General features: G+C 42.5%; 1 protein-coding gene across 2 annotated transcripts in view; it reads right to left on the bottom strand.

Annotated features, from left to right (window-relative positions):
- LOC136875489 (protein dimmed) overlaps positions 1-22276 on the bottom strand; it is a 236830-nt gene extending 214554 nt beyond the window's left edge. Inside the window, exons 1-2 of one of the 2 annotated variants that reach the window (XM_068228057.1) lie at positions 22188-22224; positions 21597-21821 (exon numbers count right to left, since the gene is read on the bottom strand). The gene's annotated coding sequence lies outside the window, so the exon portion shown is untranslated. Of the gene's footprint in view, positions 1-21596 lie in introns of both variants that reach the window. The other variant, XM_067149032.2, reaches the window with a different exon arrangement.
- Positions 22277-23033: the final 757 nt, after the last annotated feature.

The following is a 23033-nucleotide window of genomic DNA, read 5'->3' as shown; positions in this document are numbered from 1 at the left end:
TTGACAAAAGGACTCTGATGCTTCGTTTTGCCCAGTTTACGGAGCAGGGATGATAACACTATTGGTTTTACGTTTAATTAACTACTCTTACGGTTTGGGGAGACAAGGATACGGAATTTTGTCCCGCAGGAGTTCCAGTATGTACCTACATCTCCAGATACGAGGCTGACGTGGGGTACTAGTTTGCGTACAACCCCACAGAAATTAGAACGTATACACTTTCCATAACGCATAATACAAAGTATTATCGCTTTGAAGAATATAACAGTCCTCCGAAAAACCAAAAAAACCAAACCAAACCCCATGGCACTACAGCCCTTGAAGGGCCTTGGCCTACCAAGCGACCGCTGCTCAGTCCGAAGGCCTGCAGATTACGAGGTGTCATGTGGTCAGCACGACGAATCCTCTCGGCCGTTATTCTTGGCTTTCTAGACCGGGGCCGCTATCTCACCGTCAGATAGCTCCTCAATAGGCTGAGTAGACCTCGAACCAGCCCTCAGGTCCAGGTAAAAATCCCTGACCTGGCCGGGAATCGAACCCGGGGCCTCCGGGTAAGAGGCAGGCACGGTACCCCTACACCACGGGGGCCGGCCCTCCGAAAAACACGACACATAATTTGACAAACTGCATCCATCTATCAAACCTGGAAATCACAACTTGCTTCTTAATATGGTTTTACTCCTCCCGATCTGCTGAGGCATGATTTGATCCTTCGTGACATGCTGTTCTCTTGGCAGTTGAGGCTGTTCTGCAGTATCCTGTCCTACTCTTCCAGATGTCATCCAGAGTGAGAGGTTGGTTCTTCTGTCTTCACCCACCGAGTGAGTTGCCCGTCCAGCCGTGAGCTTGCATTCGAGAGATAGTGGGTTCGAACCCCATTGACGGCAGCCTTGAAGATGGTTTTTCGTGGTTTCCCATTTTCACATCAGGAAAATCCCGGGGCTGTACCTTAATTAAGTCCATGGCCGCTTCCTTCCCAATCCCAGCCCTTTCCTAACCAATCGTCGCCATTACACCTATCTGTGTCAGTGCGACATAAAGCAAAATAATAATAATAATAATAATAGTAATAATAATAATAATAATAAATATCCGATATCCCTTGGTAAACTCTTGTTCTTTTCCGACCCCGATGGTATTAGAGCATTCGAGGCCTAACAGTCTCACTTTCACGCCCTTCGTGGCTCTCCTTGTCTTTCTTTGTCCGATACGTTCGTTCTTCGAAGAGTCGGATCCCTTCCATTTTTCTCACTGATTACAGTAGTTTTAAATAGAGGATAGTTACCTAATTGTACTTAAAACAATTATAACAATCACTGTCTACGGATGAATTATCTTTAATGGCCCTAGTTATTATGGTAACTGCATTTGTGATTAGCTGAGGCTAAAATTTAAAACAATGAAATATTAGGACCTGAAAGAATGTACGATCCTGACATTTACGTTGGGTGAGCCGGGAAAGTCACTGTAGTTCTGGGTGGGAGCATTGAACTTCACCTTCTTGGTCTTCACATGGGACGCGCCGTAAAACACACACAGGTATGTCCAGCACAGTAATGAAGGTCTTGCAGATGAAAGAATTCTACTTGGCTGCTTCATGTTGACTATAAATCAGTACAGCGTCTATGTGATAAATAGGTTTAGGTTGCTTAAAATCTAGAATGAAAGAAATGTGCAAGTAAATAAGCCCCTAAGTTGCCAGACGTAACTGAATGTATATCTAGTTTCTAAGGAATGACTTGTTAAACCAAAACAAAGCATTACGACCTTCTTTAACATTCCAGGTATTTTTTACACAAATGCTTATTTTAGGTTTTGGCAGTACTAGTCTGCATATAGCGTACTTCTTGATGCCACGTGCAGCTTATGGTCAAGTAAGAGATGGATTGCAATAAAAGAATTTAAATTGAACTTACATTGAAAAAGGTACTTTTGAAGGTGGATTTGAAAGTACTATCATTATATTATGATAACATGATTTTAGCTCTAAAACACGCACACATCGCCCGTTGCTCTCATTATCAAGGTGAGATAAGTCGTAACACAGTAGATGTACTAGAAAGTCCATCTAGAAAGCAAAATAAAGTTTTTTTTCAGGTGGAAACATATTCTATCTTGTTATCCACAGGCCTTCTGGAATAATTCATCATAATCTCAATTATCCGGCTCCTTGACTGAATGTCAGCGTAGTGTCCTTCGGTTTAGAGAGATCAGGGTTCGATACCCGTTCATGTAGGGCATTTTAATTTTAAGTGGTTAATTCGCTTGCTTTGAGGACTGGGGGTCTGTAAAGATGATGATCATAATGATGATGATGAAGTAGGGAGAGGGCGACACGCGCTGTCACTACATAGCCTACTCCTCTCGAATAACACCAATGGGTCTGTTCAACGCTTAACTTCCCCATACGACGGACAAATCACTATCAACAGCGTCTTATGCCCTCGTTCCATACGAACACAGTGGAGAGGTTTGGAATTTAATCCAGGCTTTTGGCACGCAACCTAGTGATTAGAAATTGTATATCACTACCTCTTTTAGCTTGCTGGCCAACATTCTGATTGTGACCTTTTTCCACCAACAGGACTCGAACCGGCTAATCACTGCGTCAGACCTTAAAACCTTCACGCTTTAACGATCATATCAAACCTACTGAAGGGCCAGATATAACTTTAAGCATTTTGAATAAGCGCCACCAATTATAGAGCATGTGTACTGTATAGCTAGTTCATGTATCATTTTTCACTAGTTTAAAAATTGATGTAACCGAATGATTGGTACAGTATAAATATGTTTTACTGATATTTCTAGATCAGTAAAATCTTATTTATACCTGTAAAAAATATTTAACTATAGAATTAAGAAAATTATGTCTTCATAACTTGTTTATTTTTTAAATTTCTGATGTTTTACGGATAAAAGGTAGTCAATGATTAGAACGACATGGTCATTCACTGATGTTCATGTTAACAGGAAATTTACCGCCATAGCTCTTGCATCTGCTACTGTATTTCGGAATACTGAACGAAACAATTAAGTCATTATTCTTCAGACACAAACTGATTAAATGTAAATGTAAAGTAGATGTCAAATTTCTATCGTCCTTAAATGGTCATTTACTGGAACACCTAGTTTATTCTTTTACAAATAGTTGTCCATACGATACGTAAACATAAAAACAAATATTGGATTATATCCTACACCTTTCCGTTTCCCATTTTCACAGCAGCCTGTACCTTAATTACGGCCACGACTGCTTCCTTTGCACTGCTAGCCCTTTCTTATCACATCGTCGCCATTGGACCTATCTGTGTCGATGCGATGTAAAGTCAATAATAAAAGAATACACCTTTTGCAAAGTAATGGTGTAAAGGAGATGTCGTTTAAGTCTCTTGGCAAGACCGCAATTAGAGTATGGTTTCAGTGTATGAGACCGCCAGGACTACTTGAAGCTATAACTGGAGAAGACTGAAAGGAAAGCTGCACGATTTGTTCTGGGCGATTTCCGACAAACGAGTAGGAGTGAATGTTTCAAGAAAATATAACTCAGAGAATTACAGTAGGCGAATCACTATCTGTCCCTGTAATAATTGAATTCCTCAAGGCAGTATTATTGGACCTTTATGTCTACTTATATATATATATCAATGATATGTGTAAAGAAGTGGAATCAGAGATAAGGCTTTTTGCAGATAATGTTATTCTGTACAGAGTAATAAATAAGTTACAAGATCGTGAGCAACTGCAAAATGACCTCGATAATGTTGTGAGATGGACAGTAGGCAACGGTATGATGATAAATGGGGTTAAAAGTCAAGTTGGTAGTTTCGTAAATAGGAGAAGTACCCTCAGTTTTAATTACTGCGATGATAGCGTGAAAGTTCCTTTTGGGGATCATTGTAAGTACCTAGGTATTAATATAAGGAAAGTTTTTAATTGGGGTACAGATCTCTGCACATGATTATGAGGGTATTTAGGGGTTGTAGTAAGGATGTAAAGGAGAGGGCATACGAGTCTCTGGTAAGAGCTCAACTAGAGTCTGGTTCCAGTGTATGGGACCCTCACCAGGCTTACTTGATTCAAGAACTGGAAAAAAAACCCAAAGAATGCTCGATTTGTTCTGGGTGATTTCTGACAAAAGAGTAGCGTTACAAAAATGTTACCGGGCGAGTTGGCCGTGCGCGTAGAGGCGCGCGGCTGTGAGCTTGCATCCGGGAGATAGTAGGTTCGAATCCCACTATCGGCAGCCCTGAAGATGGTTTTCCGTGGTTTCCCATTTTCACACCAGGCAAATGCTGGGGCTGTACCTTAATTAAGGCCATGGCCGCTTCCTTCTAACTCCTAGGCCTTTCCTATCCCATCGTCGCCATAAGACCTATCTGTGTCGGTGCGACGTAAAGCCCCTAGCAAAAAAAAAAAAGTTGCAAAGTTTGGGCTGGGAAGACTTGGGAGGAAGGAGACGAGTTGCTAGACTAAGTCGTATATTCCGATCTGCCAGTGGAGAGATGGCGTGGAATGACATCAGTAGACGAATAAGTTTGAGTGGTGTTTTTAAAAGTAGGATAGATCACAATATGAATGTAAAGTTGGAATTCAAGAGGACAAACTGGGACAAATATTCGTTTAAGGGAAGGGGAGTTAGGCATTGGAATAACTTACCAAGGGAGATGTTCAATAAATTTCCAAATTCTTTGCAATCATTTAAGGAAAGGCTAGGAAAACAACAGATAGGAAGTCTGCCACCTGGGCGACTGCCCTAAATGCAGATCAGTTGTGATTGATTGTTATTTCATGAGAAGAATTAATTATATAAGTTCGATTATTATTATTATTATTATTTATTATTATTTTGTTTTAACATGAAATTCTGGAGATGAGAAGGTACGGAAGGAGAGACGTATCCCTTTAATCGTGTGTAGTCACTCCGTATATCCGAGTGGGGCAAAGACTTGAGCGAGTACTCTTGAAGGCCAGTCGACATGACTCATTTCCGGGACGAGAAGGGCCCACGTTATGTTGCCAATCATTCCTGTCCTCGCCCGGATCTCTCGACGTAACTGTAAGCAAACAGAGGCCTTGGAGAACATGCCAGGTCGGGCGGCAATGTGTCTAGCGAGAACTCTACCCCCGAAGGGGGCTTTTTGAGATCAACCGGAACTTCACAATATTATTGTTATTGATACTGTTCGGATCACGACCTTCCAAAGATTATGAAGAATGTACATAGTAATAGCACGGCCGACTTGATACGTCGCTCTAGCTAACGGAGCTCAGATTTAGTTGGCCGTGGAAACAGTAGACCTAATACATACGTCGAGTGTAGAGTAAGTCCAGTCTATACCGTGTAAAATCGTAGGGCCGTTGATAATTGCTTTGACATATAAGTAGGCTGTTTTATTAGTTTATTCGTTTGTACCCTCTTAGATTTCTCCGTTATTAGTGCCCCCTTATAAAAGCTAAGCAGACGTAATGGGCATATAACAAAATATGGAAGGCTACAGCAGACTAGTGAAAACGATGTTGTTTGCAAGCGTTTCATCCACAGAAAATGAAAATCCACACACTGTTTCCAGTCATCCGATCGGGTCAGGAATGGAATGAGTGAAACCCCTATCTAGCGACGATGATTGGAATTGTGCCGGCTGCCGAAGCCTGTCGCACTCCTCTGGGGCATTTATTAATGACTGACAGATGAAATGAAATGATAGTGGGAAGTGTTGCTGGAATAACTGATGACAGGGAAAACAACAGTACCCGGTGAAAAACCTGTCCCGCCTCCGCTTTGTCCAGTACAAATCTCACATGGAGTGACCGGGATTTGAACCACGGAACCCAGTGATGACAGGCCGGTGCGCTACCACCTGAACCACGGAGGCTATCCTTCACCCACAGAAATAGCATAAATTTCTAATGAAAATGAAATGTCGTATGGCTTTTAGTGCCGGGATATCCCAGGACGGGTTATGCTCGCCAGGTGCAGGTCTTTTTATTTGACGTCCGTAGGCGACCTGTGCGTCGTGATGAGGATGAATTGATGATGAAGACAACGCATACACACAGCCCCCGTGCCAGGGAAATTACCCAATGATGGTTAAAAATTCCAGACCCTGCCGGAAATCGAACCCGGGCCCCCTGTGACCAAAGGCCAGCGCGCTAACCACTTAGCCATGGAGCCGGACATAAATTTCTACTTAAAAATCGTAACATATAATGTATAACATTCATTTCTTTTCGCCTCAAAGGCAGTGTCCCGGAGCGTGACACTTCGGGCTCGAGGAATACAACTGTGGAGAAGTACCTCGCCCAGGCGGCCTTGTAGCGGGATGGGAACATTGGAAGGGATAGACAAGGAAGAAGGAAGGAAGGAAGCGGCCGTGGCCTTAAGTTAGTTACCATCCCGGCATTTGCCTGGAAAGTAAGTGGGAAACATGAGAAACCATGGAAAACCACTTTGAGGATGGCTGAGGTGGAAATCGAATCCCCTCCACTCAGTTGACCTCCCGAGGCTGAGTGGACCCTGCTCCAGCCCTCGTACCGCTTTTCATATTTTCGTGGCCCTTCATTTTTCGAAGTGTCGGATCCCTACCATTTTCTTTTCTCTCTGATTAGATATAGAAGATGGCTGGTTAGGTGGACTTCCTATTGAAACAATAATCCCCACTACCACCACCATCAAGGAATGGGTATTTGTGTTCTCTTTAACACACGCCTTCATGTACACACAACAAACAACACCAACCACCACAGAAACATGCAGTAGTGAATACATTCTTCCACGTTAGGAAGGGCATCCAGCCGTAAAACTGGGTCAAATGAAGACAAAGCTCTGGCTGTACGAAATAATAATAATAATAATAATAATAATAATAATAATAATAATAATAATAATAATAATAATAATAATAAATATAATAATAATAACAATAATTGTGTTATGTCCAAGTGAGTATTTTTAAGGTTTTCGAGGAGAGGCAGAGGTATCAGAATTTTATCCCTCAGGTGTTCTTTTACGTTCCAGTAAACAGACCGACATAATGCAGGCGTATCTGAGTACCTTCAAAAACCACTGTACTGAGTTACGATCGAACGCGATAACATATGTACCGTCTGAGTGACTCAGCTCACCCCATTCAAATTAGGTGAACCTGGTACTTCTGGTCCTTAGATATGACACTATCATCGATTGATCGTATCACAGATGAGGTGATCGATGTTTCGATTTCTAAATTACGATTGTATCATCGAGAAAAGGAGACCTTGAAGCGATATGAGTTTCAACTGCTGACCTTTCTAGTACATTGACCGGCTGGGCAAGTTCGAGCATCTTGCTTCAGATACCATCGCGAAGGCTGATTGATTCCCAAACAGAAACGCTCCGAATTCATCACCATGGGTGAACGTAGGGTGTCCAGTTTATTTTGGGGTGAGTAGGCCTATTACTGGAAACACAACAAGTTGGTTCGCGCACTATGTATTTGTATGTGCACTCATGTTATTTCGTGGGACTAGAAAAATAATGAAATAGGGTACGGCTTTTAGTGCCGGGAGTTTCCAAGACCATGTTCGGCTCGCTAGATGCAGGTCCTTTGATTTGACTCCCGTAAGCGACCTGCACGTCGTGATGAGGATGAAATGATTATGAAGACGAGAGGCACACACACACCCATATCCCGTCCCAGCGAAATTAACCAATGATGGTTAAAATTTTCGATCCAGCCGGGAATCGAACCAGGGACCCCTATGACCAAAGACCAGCACGCTAACCACTTAGCCATGGGGACGGACAAGGCCTAAACAGATAGCCACGGAGCTAGAAATATGTGTTACAACACGTTCAGAACATTATGAAGCTATGTTGAAGGAGGATAGAAGACTTAAACATTTTTCTGGTAACATGCGCGGACTGCTAAAAAAAATCGGGTTCTGAAACACATCATCGACTTTCCTGAATGTGGTTTTCCATGGTTTCTGGTTTTAAATGAGAAGTTTACATTTACTTTCTTGAAGCCTCCGAGGCTCAGATGGCAGTGCGCCGGCTTCCCACCGCTGGGTTCCGTGGTTCAAATCCCGCTTACTCCATGTAAAATTTGTGCTGGACAAAGCGGGGACGGGACGGGATTTCCTCCTGGTCCTCCGGTTTTCCCTGTCATATTTCATTCTAGCAACAGTCATTTCATCTGTCAGTCATTAATCATTGCCCCAGAGAAGTGCGATAGGCTTTGGCAGTCGGCACAATTCCTACGCTTGCCGCTAGATGGGGATTCATTCATTTCATTCTTGACCCGGTCCAATGACTGGAAACAGGCTGTGAATTTTCTCGTACACTTTCTTCCGCTTTAATGAAGAAACAATTTCCTCACAATCGACATGACCACACATAGGTCCGCTCTATAATGAACTGATTGAAAATCAAAATGAAAATCCACAACCTGTTTCCAGCCATTTGACCGGGTCAGGAATGAAATGAATGAAGCCTCATCTAGCGGCAAGCATAGGAATTTTGCCGACTGCCAAAACCTGTCGCTCTTCTCTGGGAATGATTAATGACTGACAAATGACCTGAAATGTTAATGGAGAATGTTGCTGGAATAAAGATGACAGGGAAAACCGGAGTACCCGGAGCAAAAACCTGTCCCGTCTCCGCTTTGCCCAGCACAAATCTCCCATGGAGTGACCGGGATTTAAACCACGGAACCCAACGGCCAGAGACCGGCACGCTGCCGCCTGAGCCACGGAGGCTTTCATTGAACTAATTATCATGTCGAATTGTATTCTGGATTTAGAATGGGATAATTCCAAAAGATTGTCAATGGTATCCCGTACAGCAGCAATTCCTAAATTTATTTCATACAAAATCCTTTTCAAGAATGAAATTACTGGCGAGCCCCTCCATTCACTTCCCTGCTTAATAGCCATTGATCTGGGAGTTCGCACGCACATTTCAACAATGTGACAATGCAATTTATCTACTTACACTGGCCGTTGTTGTATAATCCAACAAAATGAAATTAGGTCCTGTATATCTTAATACCAACGAACGTGGTAAATGACAAGTTCTTAACGAAGTGTACTCTTCCTTTCTGCAACAGCTCATTTTAAACTACAAAGAGCGAAGTCTTGTAAATATTTTGAAAGGTGTTTACAACATTTGGTTTCACATTGATGGGGATCGATCGCAATGTGTTATGTATACTCTGAAGTATTATTAGCAAAGAGTATACAACCTTCTAAGCTCATCAGGCATCTTTCAATCCCAATTACAGCTTTATACATTGTTATATTATTACTATTGTTATTATTCCAAATATGCACAGCAACCCTCCTCGCAAATAGCAACCCGTCAACCCTCTTGGGGTCACGACCCACTGTTTGTGACATAATTCCGTAGAGAAATGATCCTTCGAGGAATCCAGACCTGGAACCATATCTAGATGATGGTGGTAATGACCATTGTTTAAACAGCAGTCCCACATCCTCTGAAACGTGAGGACACCAAGACACATATGGACTGCTTGGCTTCAAACTTGGCAGTCAAGGTATGTTTGTGTTAGTACCATCGTTTCGTATACTGGTTTGATGTAGTTCTCTATGGTACCCTATCCTGTGTTAACTTCCTTGTAACTACTGCATCCTACAACAACTCTAATTTGTCATATTTAAGTCTTCATTTCACACTTCCCTTTCTTTATCCGCCCCCCCCCCCCCCCCAACACACTTTCTTTCTAACGAATTGAGCAAGTTCTGGGTTCAACAAGATGTGTACTATCAATCTATCACTTTTGGCAGTCAAACCAAGAGAACTGAGGGGAAATGTAACATTGAAACCCCATTCTAAGGTTAGTTATGTTCTTATTTGTGGCGAAATTAGGGCTCTAAGCCCTCTCTTTATAATTAATCACTGCATATTCAATGTACGTACAGCATTATTGTTATTAAATAATAATAATAATAATGTCTGCCTCTGTGGTGTAGTGATTAGCGTGATTAGCTGCCACCCCCGGAGGCCCGGGTTCGATGCCCGCTCTGCCACGAAATTTGAAAAGTGGTACGAGGGCTGGAATGGAGTCCACTCAGCCCCGGGAGGTCCATAGAGTAGAGATAGGTTCGATTCCCACCTCAGTCATCCTCGAAGTGGTTTTACGTGGTTTCCCACTTCTCCTCCAGGCAAATGCCGGGATGGTACCTAACTTAAGGCCACAACCGCTTTCTTCCATCTTCCTTGTATATCCCTTCCAATGTTATCATCCCCCACAAGGCCCCTGTTCAGCGTAGCAGGTGAGGCCGCCTAGGCGAGTTACTAATCATCCTCCCGAGTTATATCTTCGACCCAAAATCTCACGCTCCAGGACACTGCCCTTGACGCGGTAGAGGTGGTATCCCTCGCTGAGCAAGAGGGAGAAACCAACTCTGGATGGTAAAAAGATTAAGGAATAAAAAAAATTATAGTAATTTCGTGTGGCTATTGCTATCCTGTGCAGCTCTTGTAAGGCGGACCCTCCGATGCGGTTGGGTGGCATCTCCCGTGTATGGGAACCTGCATGTTATTGTGGTGGATGGTAGTGTTAAGTGTGGGTTGTAACGCTGGGCTCATTACAAACACCCAGCCCCAAAATTTCCGACTCAGCCGGAAATCGAACCGTAGAGTCTATTAAGTTTAGGCGACTACGCCGATCATTCAGCCAAGGAGCCGAACAAGTCAGGAATGCACTTGATGGATTATGCCGCGTGCATAAACCGGCTTCGACGGTGGGGTTATTTGGGATTTATGAAGGAGGGTAGGTTATCATGAATAGTATGGAGTTGACCATGGCGGGTAAGACCAAGACGATGATGGTAAGACTCAACTTCTTATGAAAAGAGAAGAGATGTAGAAGTAAACGAGGTCACTCATATAGTTGCGTATAGATGGGTTGTGAAGGCGCATAATTATTTGACGTGCGGTAGGTTTGGAGGGTGAACTCTGACACGAAAAATGTAGGTACTGTATTTAACAAATCACGATAGCATTGATAACAACAAATATTACAGCCCTATAAGTAGTAAATGCCGTCCCCGCGGTGTAGGAGTAGCGTGCCTGCTTCTTACCCAGAGGCTCTGGGTTCGATTCCCGGCCAGGTCAGGGATTTTTACCTGGATTTGAGGGCTGGTTCGAGGTCCACTCATCGTACGTGATTGCAATTGAGGAGCCATCTGGCGGTGAGATGGTGGCCCCGGTCTAGGAAACCAACAATAACGACAAAGAGGATTCGTCCTGCTGACCACTGAACCTCTCGCAATCTGCAGGCCTTCGGACTGAGCAGCAGTCACTTAGTAGGCCTTCGGGGCTGTTGCATCATGGGGTTTGTTTTGTCATACGTAGTGAATACATTTATACTTAAAAATAAATAAATATGATCATTCATTCATCCATTCATGTTTCACTCAACAAACAAGTCAGCTGGATACACTCAGCAAGTAATATCGGCAATCCATCTTAAATTTCCTGCGCGGATGAAGATCTCTAATGCTGCCTAGATGGGTGTACCATAAATATAGCGTTCAAACAAATTTATTTGCGTGCGTGAGGGACAATGAGCTTGATTTCAAAGGAAAGGCTGAATAAAAACAATCAGCAAGCATTACTTTATTGCACATTCAGTAGATTCTTATCAATAGATTCGCACAAAGAGGAAATGTTACGCCTGGAATTCGTATTCCTTCTCTATGGCCTGTAACTGGTTTTAATCCTCATTAAAATGAAAGAAGCTATTAGAATACTGTATATTTTGGAGCACAACACTTTCATTTCATGCTCATGTTTTAGGTCTATACACTGTCCATCTGAATAGACTTATTACCTCCGCGCAAGAGCTCAAGACATTTAAAAGAAGAAAATGTCAAGGTTATACAGCAGACACCAGTTATGTGATAGTCTTGCTGCGAAGAAAAGTGATTCAGTAGTTTTACGTCTTTTTTTTATACAAAGAAGAAATACTGTGTAAACGAGCACCGCAACACGTGGATCACAATAGGCCAGGGAATGCATATCGTTCGGAAATCAGAGATTCAAATGTTGGTATATCCTCACTGTTTGTAATTTACCACATTTAATATAAACAAAAGGTGGATGGGATGGGGACTCAGAATACGTCTACATGATCACCTGACGACTAAAAGGGGTGAACTCAGAGGCTCTCAGTTTGGGAACGAGAAATGCGACCATTGGAATTCTATCCTTGTTTCCATTCCTTTTCTTTACAACTGGCTTTGTATCGCACTGACACAGATAGGTTTTATGGCGGCGATGAGATAGGAAAAGCTTAGGGGTGGGAAGGAAGTGACCGTGGCCTTAAATAAGGTACACCCCAGCATTTACCTGGTGTGAAAATGAGATACCACGCTAAAACATTCTTTAGGGCTGTGGTTCGAATGCAAACTAAGAGCTATACGGCCCGAACCACGCAGCAAACTCGCTCGGTCCTTTCTCAATTCTCGTTCTCTTTCGTATCCGATAGTAGGTTACGATGCTTAGAGAGTCTTTCATTTTCATGCCTTTCATGGCCTTTCTCTTTCTTTCGCCGATACCTTCATTCTTCTAATGAGGATTAAAGGTGTTGATTGCCCAGTTATACAAACAAACAAAGGAAAAAAAAAGAAAAGAAAACTGAAAAATCTGTAGCCTAGCAGCGCATTAGGTTCTTTGCCTGTCAAGACACTGCTTCCCAGGCAGAAGGCCTTCAGATACTGGAATTCCATATAGGCAACTTAAATTTCCCCTTAAACACCCACCATCACAACCATCAGTGTCTTATCTATATATAAAGCGCTAACGTGTATGTTTCACGAAACTCAAGCGCTTACACCAGGAGGTACGTTTTGTATCAAAATAAACCAAATCTTGCATTTCTTGAAAAGTCAACGGAAATAAATTTATTTTCAAGATCAAATCATTAATGATCACTCTAATAATCGCAGGCGAAGACTTACCCTAACCCGCAATACAGTCCGTACTTGCTAAACGACTAACACTTTCATTAATAATTACTAACTGTCAAGCCAGGGAGTATACTCTTCCTCTGATGATGGAAGAATATTATTCTCTGCTAGATACTCTTCGATTCTCTGACCTTCTCTAGCTTCTGAATATACTCAACAGATGGCAGAACGTTGCTAGTAACTTACATGCTGCTAAGAGAAAACAGTCTACGTACGTACGTACAGACGGGAAGGTATAAAGTCGACTAGCCATCTGCATGGTCGACTGGATCCCTCGCTGCGCTCCAGCTAGAGCGACGCATCAAGTTGGCCGTGCCATCTGTATGTTAAGATCCAGATACGGCCGAATGGTTGAAGCACAGAGAATGTTGTATGGAAAGAAGTGCTATGAACTAACTTAAGAATGAACCGGTACTAAAAGTTCATAAAACTATTGAAAAGGGCAGGCTAATCAATAAGACTGCGACAGGCTTATCAAGGCGAGTTATTTTACTTATTTATAAGGAATGTTGCGGATCAGGGGATGCCATCACAGTGGTAGGGCCAATTGGAATTTCACACACTGCCACACATTAAAAACACAAGTTATCCGACAGTTTCTATACGCAAAAGTACAGGGATTGATTACGAAAATACCTTGGACCCCTACTAATAAAATTATTATTTTCTTCTTAAAGAAAAGACATATTTCATTCTCTGATCGGACTCAGAACACTTTTTCTTAAGTTGAGAAGTGACGCACATGAAAGTAGCGAGAATGCTTGCCGGCACAAACATGTGGGATCAATGGCAGGACGATACTCAGAGTGGGGAGGTAAAGGCTAAGTTAGGAATAAACTCGGTGGGTGTAGCTTAATGCATAAACCGTCTCCGGTGGTGCGATCAGGTGAGGCGAATGGAGGAGGATAGATTACCGGCCTGGACTAGGACATGGAGCGTAAGAGAAGTAGAGGGAAACCAATACGGCGATGGTTAGACTCTGTTTATGATTATTTAAAGATAAGAGGTGTGAAAATAAAAGAAGCGACAGAACTAGCTGCAAATAGATTATTCTGGAGCCGCTTAATTAATTCACAGAGACTTACAGACTGAACGCTGAAAGGCATAGCAGTCTATAACGAATACTCATGTACTTTATTGCCAATAAATTCTCTCTTCTAGCGTATACGTAGACGAGTACAGACTGCAATAATAATGTCCGCCTATGTGGTGTAGTGGTTAGCGTGATTAGCTGCCACCCCCACAGGCCCGGGTTCGATTCCCGGCTTTGCCATGAAATTTGAAAAGTGGTATGAGGGCTGGAATGGGGTCCATTCAGCCTCCGGAGGTCAACTGAGTAGAGAGGGTTCGATTTCCACCTCAGCCATCCTGGAAGTGGTTTTCCGTGACTTCCCTCTTCTCCTCCAGGCAAATGCCGGGATGATACCTAACTTACGGCCACGGCCGCTTCATTCCCTCTTCCTTGTCTATCCCATCCAATCTTCCCATCCACCTACAAGGCCCCTGTTCAGCTTAACACGTGAGGCCACCTGGGCGAGGTACAGGTCCTCCTTCCCAGTTGTATCCCCAGACCCAATTTCTCACGCTCCAGGACACTGAACTTGAGGTGGTAGAGGTGGGATCCCTCGCTGAGTCCGAGGGAAAAACCAACCGTGTAGGGTAAACAGATTACGAATAGAAGAAAGATAATAATAATAATGTTATTTGCTTTACGTCCCACTAACTACTTTTACGGTCTTCGGAGACGCCGAGGTGCCGGAATTTTGTCCCGCAGGAGTTCTTTTACGTGCCAGTAAATCTACCGACACGAGGCTGTCGCATTTGAGCACCTTCAAATACCACCGGATTGAGCCAGGATCGAACTTGCCAAGTTGTGGTTAGAAGGCCAGCGCCTTAACCGTCTGAGCCACTCAGCCAGACATGAAAGAAAGAAAGACGAACAATAATAATAAGGTAGTTTGGCGATTTGTTCTCTTGTGTTATTCGTGTACTTGTAAACTTTCAATAATATTTACAATGTCTATCAGGGATAGGAATAGGGGGCTGCCTGGCCGAGGCAGTAAAGACGTGCTTGGTTCACCCGGAAGGGATTGGGTTCGATTCTGCATCAGGAAGTCGAAAATTTAAGAAACAAGAATTCTACATCCGAAGGTGCACATGAGCCTGAGATTCACTCAGCCTACACCAAAAATGAGTACCAGGTTAATTGCTGGAGGCAAAGACGGCCGGGCGTAGAGCCAACCACTCTATGTGCCGAGGTTATGGATAGTGGAAGCCTTTAACTTGCACTTCTCCCAGAACTTTCAAGGCCTTTACGTAGATGCATTTGATTTTTTAAATCAGTGTTACGAATAGGTAGTTTACTAATATTGAGGAAAAAGTAAACTCGTGTCCTCATCCTGAGGTGGTGCAGCTCTTTACAGACACACCCTCAATGGAGGTGATCTGCACGTACCGTTTCAACCATACACCAGCCCTCCTGCCATTCTTAAATTTCTGGCAGTACCGGGAATCGAATCCGCGCCACCGAGAACTGCAGCTAATAGTACTAACCGTTACGCTACAGAGGTGGACAGTATTGAGGTGATAGGTCGGTAGGTACATTGAGTAATTTTGCTAGTTGAGACCTTGCTGCTTTGAAAGATAGGGTTGTATTATTATGATTATTATTGTTACTGCCGTCCTAATATGTATGGGGACATACTTGTATCTTACCTGTAGGAGCCGGGTTCGATTCTCGGCTAGTATAACGATTTCAGTCCTTGTCTGAGTGCTTGAACGGGATTCACTTACCCTCTAAATTCAATTGAGAAGCTGTTGATATCAGAAACAGCATATTCGACCACGGAAGTCTGGCAACACCGCTGAGGGAATTGTCACGCTGATTACACGAAGGTCCAATATCAGCAGGTCATTAAATTTTATGAACTGTATGTACCACTGGACTTGATTTCGAAATAAATAATAATATTAATAATAATAAATTTCTACATTAATATTTAATATATAATTACAATATTATAATTATATTATTATTATGATTATTATTATGATTATTATTAGTATTAAAAGTTACTTCTCTGGCCTTCCCAAGAATCACTCCGTATTCGGGAGGTAGTAGGTTCGAACCCCACTGTCGGCAGCCCTGAAAATGGTTTTCCGTGGTTTCCCATTTTCACACCAGGCAAATGGTGGAGCTGTACCTTAATTAAGGCCACGGCCGCTTCCTTCCCACTCCTAGCCCTTCCCTGTCCCAACGTCGCTATAAGACCTCTCTGTGCCGGTGCGACGTAAAGCAACTAGAAAAAAAAAAAGAATCACTCCAGAAATACTGAGAAAGTAAATTACGAATACCCAAGGCAACTTCAGTTGCAGAAATACTTCAGAACCCAACGAAAGTGTTACCGAAAAGGTTTCACTCCGCAGTACCGACGGTGCCGAAAGCAGTATTTAAATATCTAAAAATTCAAGTTTTCCGCCTCTATGGTGTAGTGGTTAGTGTGATTAGCTGCCGGCTCTGCCACGAAAATTTGGAAAGTGGTACGAGGGCTGGAACGAGGTCCACTGAGCCTCGGGAGGGTAAATGAGTAGAGGTGGGTTCGATTCCCACCTCAGCCATCCTGGAAGTGGTTTTACGTGGTTTCCCACTTCTCCAGGAAAATGCCGGGATAGTGCCTAACTTAAGGCCACGGCCGCTTCCTTCCCTCTTCCTTGTCTATCCCTTCCAATCTTCCCATCCCCCCACAAGGGCCCTGTTCAGCAAAGCAGGCGAGGCCGCCTGGGCGAGGTACTGGTCATTCTCTCCAGTTGTGTCTCCCGACCCAATGTGTCACTCTCCACGACACTGCCCTTGAGACGATAGAAGTAGGATCCCTCGCTGCGTCCGAGGGAAAAACCAACCCTGGAAGGTAAACAGATTAAGGGGAAGAAGAAAAATCAAGTTGAAGTCATTCGATACTAACTCAGTTGGAAATCTTGGAGGATCTGTTTACGTGTCTTGGAAGAGTAAAGCAAACGCGTGTTCTCATCCCGAGGTGGTGCAGTTCTTTTTTTTCGAGGTCGTGCGGCTGTTTTCCGGCACACCCCCTAATGGACTATGTACCATTTTAACCACATACAAGCCCTCCTGCCATTCTTAAATCTCTAGCAGTGTATTGAATCGAGGACGGCAGCTAATAGTTCTAACCGTTACGCCGCGGAATGGACGTCTCTTGGAATGAATCAATGACCTTTTTTTGGGTGGGTGGGTGGGTGGGTGGGTGGGTGGGTACGATTAAGTCAAACTAGTGTCACCACTGTTGACATCATTCATAATATATTTGCGTAGAAATTAGTAAATTTAAACATTAAGCAGAATACATTTCCGCTATTTTCGCTATTTGTTAGTAGGCCCAACCGATCATGACAGCTGGCCACGTGGATCTTCTGATCGCGTGAAGCTTGTCAGATAAACAGTTTAACTATGGTGCCTGCAATAGAGTGTGGGATATGTACATTCTTGAATCTGTAATGGATACGGACTAGGATGAGAAAATGTGCATCGAATTTGAAATAAGGTACCATCGAACTACTCAGCACATGCCTTGAATTACAATGGAGGATCAATGTCGAGACAGTCAACTCTGGTTGTCCTGGTGTGTATACGGAAGGATTTAAGAAACAATGCACTCATTTAAAAAAAATAACTTCTCGCACAACAGTAATTGTGGAAATATGTCGTCCATAAATCTAACGTCCGGCTCCTTGGCTGAATGGTCAGCGCAGTGGCCTTCGTTTCGGAGAGGCCTGGGTTCGATTCCAGACAGGGTCGGCTTTTTGCAGTGTACGGTTAATTCTTCTGGCTCGGGGACTGAGTGTTTGTGGTCATATTAATACACATCATCATTTACATATGACACATCACACTACTATAAGAAACACGCAGTAGTGAATACATCCCATCACATAATGTTGCCGTCAGGAAGGACGAGGTTTAATCCACATAAATAGTGCCAACCCCAGGAGGTCAGGACAAGGCCAGCAAGAAATCGTCGAGAAATCTGAAAGGACTTACGGTTTCTTTCATTTGGTACAAAATGAAAGTAAGTTTGAATGTTAACTGTACATTTGTAACTAGATACTCTTCTCTTATACACTGTACTCTCGGAGGAATGCTCTTAACTTTGGAGCGAGCATAGAAGTAGTATTATTGAGCTGACGCCCCACTAACTACTTTGCGGTTGTTGGAGACACTGAGGTACGGGAATTTTGTTCCTCTGGGGTTTTCTGTGTGGGTGTAAATCTTCCGGTACTACGCTGACGTATATGAGCACCTACAGTTATTACCGGATAGAGCCAGGATCGAAACTAACAACTTGGGATCAGAAAGCTAGAGCAGTTTGAGTCACATGGCTGTCAGCTTATATGCGGGAGATAGAGGGCTCGAACCCTGCTGTCGGCAGCCCTGAAGATTGTTTTCCGTAGTTTCCCATTTTCATACCAGGCGGTACTTTCATCAAGGCCACGGACGCTTCCTTCCTATTCCTAGTCCTTTCCTATCCCATCGTCGCCATTAGACCTGTCTGCGTCGGTGCGACGTAAAGCAAATGATAAAAGACTAACTGTTACCCACAGCTTCCCTCGCGAGGATTTGGTAAATTGATAAAAATTAATTGTTCCTCGGTATTGCACTAAGACATTATCTGAAAATACCTAAAATATTAAAAAATCACCGAAAAATTGCATTTCATTTACCCCAGAACCTCTTTGTAAACCCCGTTTGTTGCATTGCCTTATGGGGCTAAGATGACCAGGCTACTGGCAGAGCTGAATCTAAGTGCGGCCAGTATCCGGTATTCGGGAGATAGTAGGTTCGAACCCCACTGTCAGCAGCCCTGAAGATGGTTTTCCGTGGTTTCCCATTTTCACACCAGGCAAATGCTGGGGCTGTACCTTAATTAAGGCCACGGCCGCTTCCTTCCCACTCCTAGCCCTTCCCTGTCCCATCGTCGCCATAAGACCTATCTGTGTCGGTGCGACGTAAAAAAAAAAAGAGCTAAATCTGGAACTTGCGATATGGAACTCTACATGTGAGAAACAGTCCTCTTTTAAGTCGAGAAAAGGGGGTTTCTTTATTTCCAAAGGAGATTTCAGATACCAATTTTCACGTGTGTAACTTCTTAGTTTTTGAGACATAAGTATCCTCATAAAGAGAATTCAACTCCTTCACTTATTTTCGATCTACAGCTTAAGTTCTTTTTCCGAAAACAAAAAGTACTTGTTCCTTTATTTTTAAAGGGGATTACAAATACCAATTTTCACGTCTGTAACATGTTAAGTTTATGAGATATACCGTATATGTACTCATTTTAAAAACTGACCCAATCTTTGGCTGAGTGGTCAACGTTGAGGCCTTCGCTTAACAGGGGTCCAACTTTGATCGTGTGATTAATTCATCTGACTCGGAGAAAGGTTGTTTGTGTTTGTCCAACACTCTTCTCTTCCTATTCACTCAACATACCACATTACCAACCGCAACAGGAACACGCAGTAATTACATCCCTACACACGGGGTTGGCGTGAGGAAGGGCATCCAGCGGTAAAACAGAGTCAAATCAAATGTGCGACACAGTTTGCACCCGCGACGGCACAAGTATGGGAAAAGCGGTAGAAGAAGTACTCATTTAAAACATTCACCCGCTTTATTTTATTTTATTTTATTTTATTTCACCCCCTTAAGTGGATTTTCCAAAAAGAGTGTGTTCATGTATTTTTAAAGGAGATTGCAAGTACCAGTTTTGACGTCTATAACATCTTCATTTCCTGATATATATGTATTCTCATTTAAAGAATTTAACTCCTTCCTCACTTCTTTTCACCCCCCCCCCCCCCCCCTCACCCTTAAGTGAATTTTCTGAAAACAAAAATTTGTGTTCTTTTATTTTTAAAGGAGATTACAAATACCAATTTTTCATGTCTGTAACATGTTAGGTTTGTGTGATATATTGTAGATAATCTCGCTGCTGTATGAATACTGGAGCTGACGTTGCCATGGTTACAGCAGTTCATTTCTTTATCCGATTCCTAGAGCATGGGTAGTGTGGTGCCAATATCTCCATAACGATTAGTTTTAGGGCCTTAAAACATGGTTTTCGGGTCCGAAGGGCTCGCCGAGTTTTGTTCTTTTCGTTAAGGGGCTTAACTTGAGCTTTGACTCGTCCTTGTACGACAAATTCGATATTTCGCCTATATTAGCCTAGTATGTTTATATCTCACTTCGTGCCCCCCCCCCAATCAAATTGTTTTGGAAATAAAATACAGCCCATGTCCTTCAGGGATAATGAATATTTACACTAGTAAAATAATTCTTAGAATCGGTCCAGTAGTTCCTGAGATTAGCCATTACATACACACAAACTTTAGTATAGACGAAAAGAAAGCTAGCACTGGATTCATCTCAGCCACTCAACCCGCATTGAGGTGTGGAGTAGCGACCACGAGGCCCTTAATTGAGTCTGATCTGATGACAGGCTCTTCTCTCCGTCCTTCCTTGGTTAGCTCTTAGTCCCTTCCAACGTGACAGTTTCAGATTTGTGAAGTCTAGGGATCCTTTCATTGCACTTTCTATTTGTCTAAGTCTGTAAGTCGATCTGGACCCAATGCGCTTTCACTGGAGAGAACAGCCGATGCTAGGTGTTCCTATTGTCTAGAATTAGAGAACTTTCCTCTTAGCCGAAGGCCCCAGGTTCGGTTCCGGGCCAGTTCAGGGTTTTTTACTTCGATCTGAGACATGGTTCGAGTTCCACTTAGACTACGTGAGAACAATTAAGGAGCTGTTTGACTGTGAGGTAGCGGCCCCGGTCCAGAAAGCTAAGAATAACGACCGTGAAGATTCGTTACGCTGACCACGCATCAGATAGTAAACTGCAGTTCTTCGGGATGAGCAGCAGGTAGCGTTTCTAGTTGAGTGTTTCGTGAACTTGCATTCACTATTGGAAAATCACCGCGAGCAAGCTAACTACAACCTTGAAAACTTTTCGGAAGATACAACCTACTTTCGGGTTATTGCCTACATATTATATGCATGCGTGTAAGTACGAATAATAAATGTGATAAACAATGGTTTTAGTCACTATCTTCTTCAATATCATGCATCGAATTCCACAGCAAAATAGTGTATTCACGTGCTAGAGTACTTGTTTTCAAAGTGAGATGGGAGAGAATTTCAATCCTCAGAAAAAAAGGTAAAGGAAAAAGCACTGAGATACATGCCACTTTTTATTTAAGAGCATATTATGACAGTTATAATCCCTAGACCATTGATGAACACTTAATGAATGAAAGTTCATTAAGTAAGGAAGAAAATGGGATGTTGCCTCTATTATTTAAGCCTGTTATTAAACAAACTTAAGGATTGTGTTTATTTCCTTTTTATCGCTGAGTAAATGGAAGATAAATGGATATCATTTCAATTATCTGTCTGTAACACATTTTTATCGATATATTCTAGAGTGATAGTTCGGTGATAAAAGCTGATAAATGAACGATGCTTTAAAGATGTACATAAAATTGCCATAAAACTTGATAAGTCAGCAATAACGTAGCATTGATTTATAAGAATTGTTCATTTAAAATTTCCTTACCTTAAAGTATGTACTTCACCAAGGATGACGTTGATGAGATGTTCCGGCGTCTTCTGTTGCTACAGTAACAAATCTGAAATTCCCATCACTTCACTTGGTGGTATCTCTTAATGACATTCATTAATGGTTTACAGTTTCCAATGCTTTCTTTATTCCGCGGCGATGTTTAACTTTCTCAAATGTCACGTGGCGGAACTTCGTCTCGCACAACTGCCACTCACTGATCTAGAAATACAATCAATCTTCTTTCACACGACGCAAATAGATTAAGCTTTTTAAAAGTATAGTTTTGATTTACGAATGTTTTTGTTACTTTTCTTGTTACGAATAGGACACTGATTATGAAGAACCAGTTCTAACTGTCACTATTGACAAGTTCAGATCTGAGACAATCTTGTCTTCTATTCGTAAAATATTGAATTAATGACTGATATACGTTGTTTTTAAAACTGGGAATCACTTAGATTATCACTAAAACACGCTCTGAATGTTGTCACTTGATTATAAATCTTTTTATGAAATATATTACCGAATAATTGTAAAACATAAAGAATTCACTTCTTTTCATAATACTGTAAAAGAACTCCGCACAGGAATAGCAACAAGTAGATATGAATTTTGATCCGTGTTGGTAGCTGTCAAGAGGGTGTACCGATACTGGTTGATATGTGCCACCTATAGCGACCTACGAACACCTGTAGCAACTGTATCTGTGCATGCACTCCACGGCTTACCTCGTGGCCAAACGACTCTAGCGCTACGAAGCGGCCAACTAGCTGAACTAGCTCATAGCAGCAGCTCAGTTCGTGCACGAAAACTTGTCCCTCCTTTCTCTCTCTCGCACTCCATTCTATGGCCCACTCCTGCCAGGTTATTTAGCGGTAAACCGTTAAAACTATCGATTTAAAATGGATGTGGAGCGTATCGAATGCAACAATCTTTGAAGAGATGTGTAGCGCTTGTTATTTTAAGGCGATTGCTTCAAAAGAGTGTTGCAAGTTTAATTCATTCAGGAGGCTATAATGGCATAAATGGCATCCAGATCATAACCCACCCAACTGTCAGTTTGGAGAAATGTCATTGGAATTATTCCTTCATTAGCTAAGGTAGAAATACTACTGGTTATTGACACAGCCAATTAACCTTCAGACGCTGATCACAGCTTTTGCCACGAGTTCACCTACTGCAAGACAACTAACGCCGAGAGGATTTAATTTATATTACAGATAGTTTCGGGGAATATTAGTACTGTAATGACAGTCATAATAGTATTTTTATCTTTCAACGGAACCTCTCCACTATTGTTTAGGGCCAACGGAGCCCCTAGCCTCACAAGAAAAGGTACCGAGGTGCCGATTTTTTATGATTTTGGATATGTTGTAGGGGGTTAAAGGTATATGTATAATTCTTTTCTTCGAAAAAAAAGGATGAAATCTT

This window comes from Anabrus simplex, chromosome 6, assembly GCF_040414725.1.
Source record: "Anabrus simplex isolate iqAnaSimp1 chromosome 6, ASM4041472v1, whole genome shotgun sequence".
Taxonomy (NCBI): domain Eukaryota; kingdom Metazoa; phylum Arthropoda; class Insecta; order Orthoptera; family Tettigoniidae; genus Anabrus; species Anabrus simplex.
Note: the sequence above shows the minus strand (reverse complement) of the source record. Positions and strands in the feature narration are given on the sequence as shown.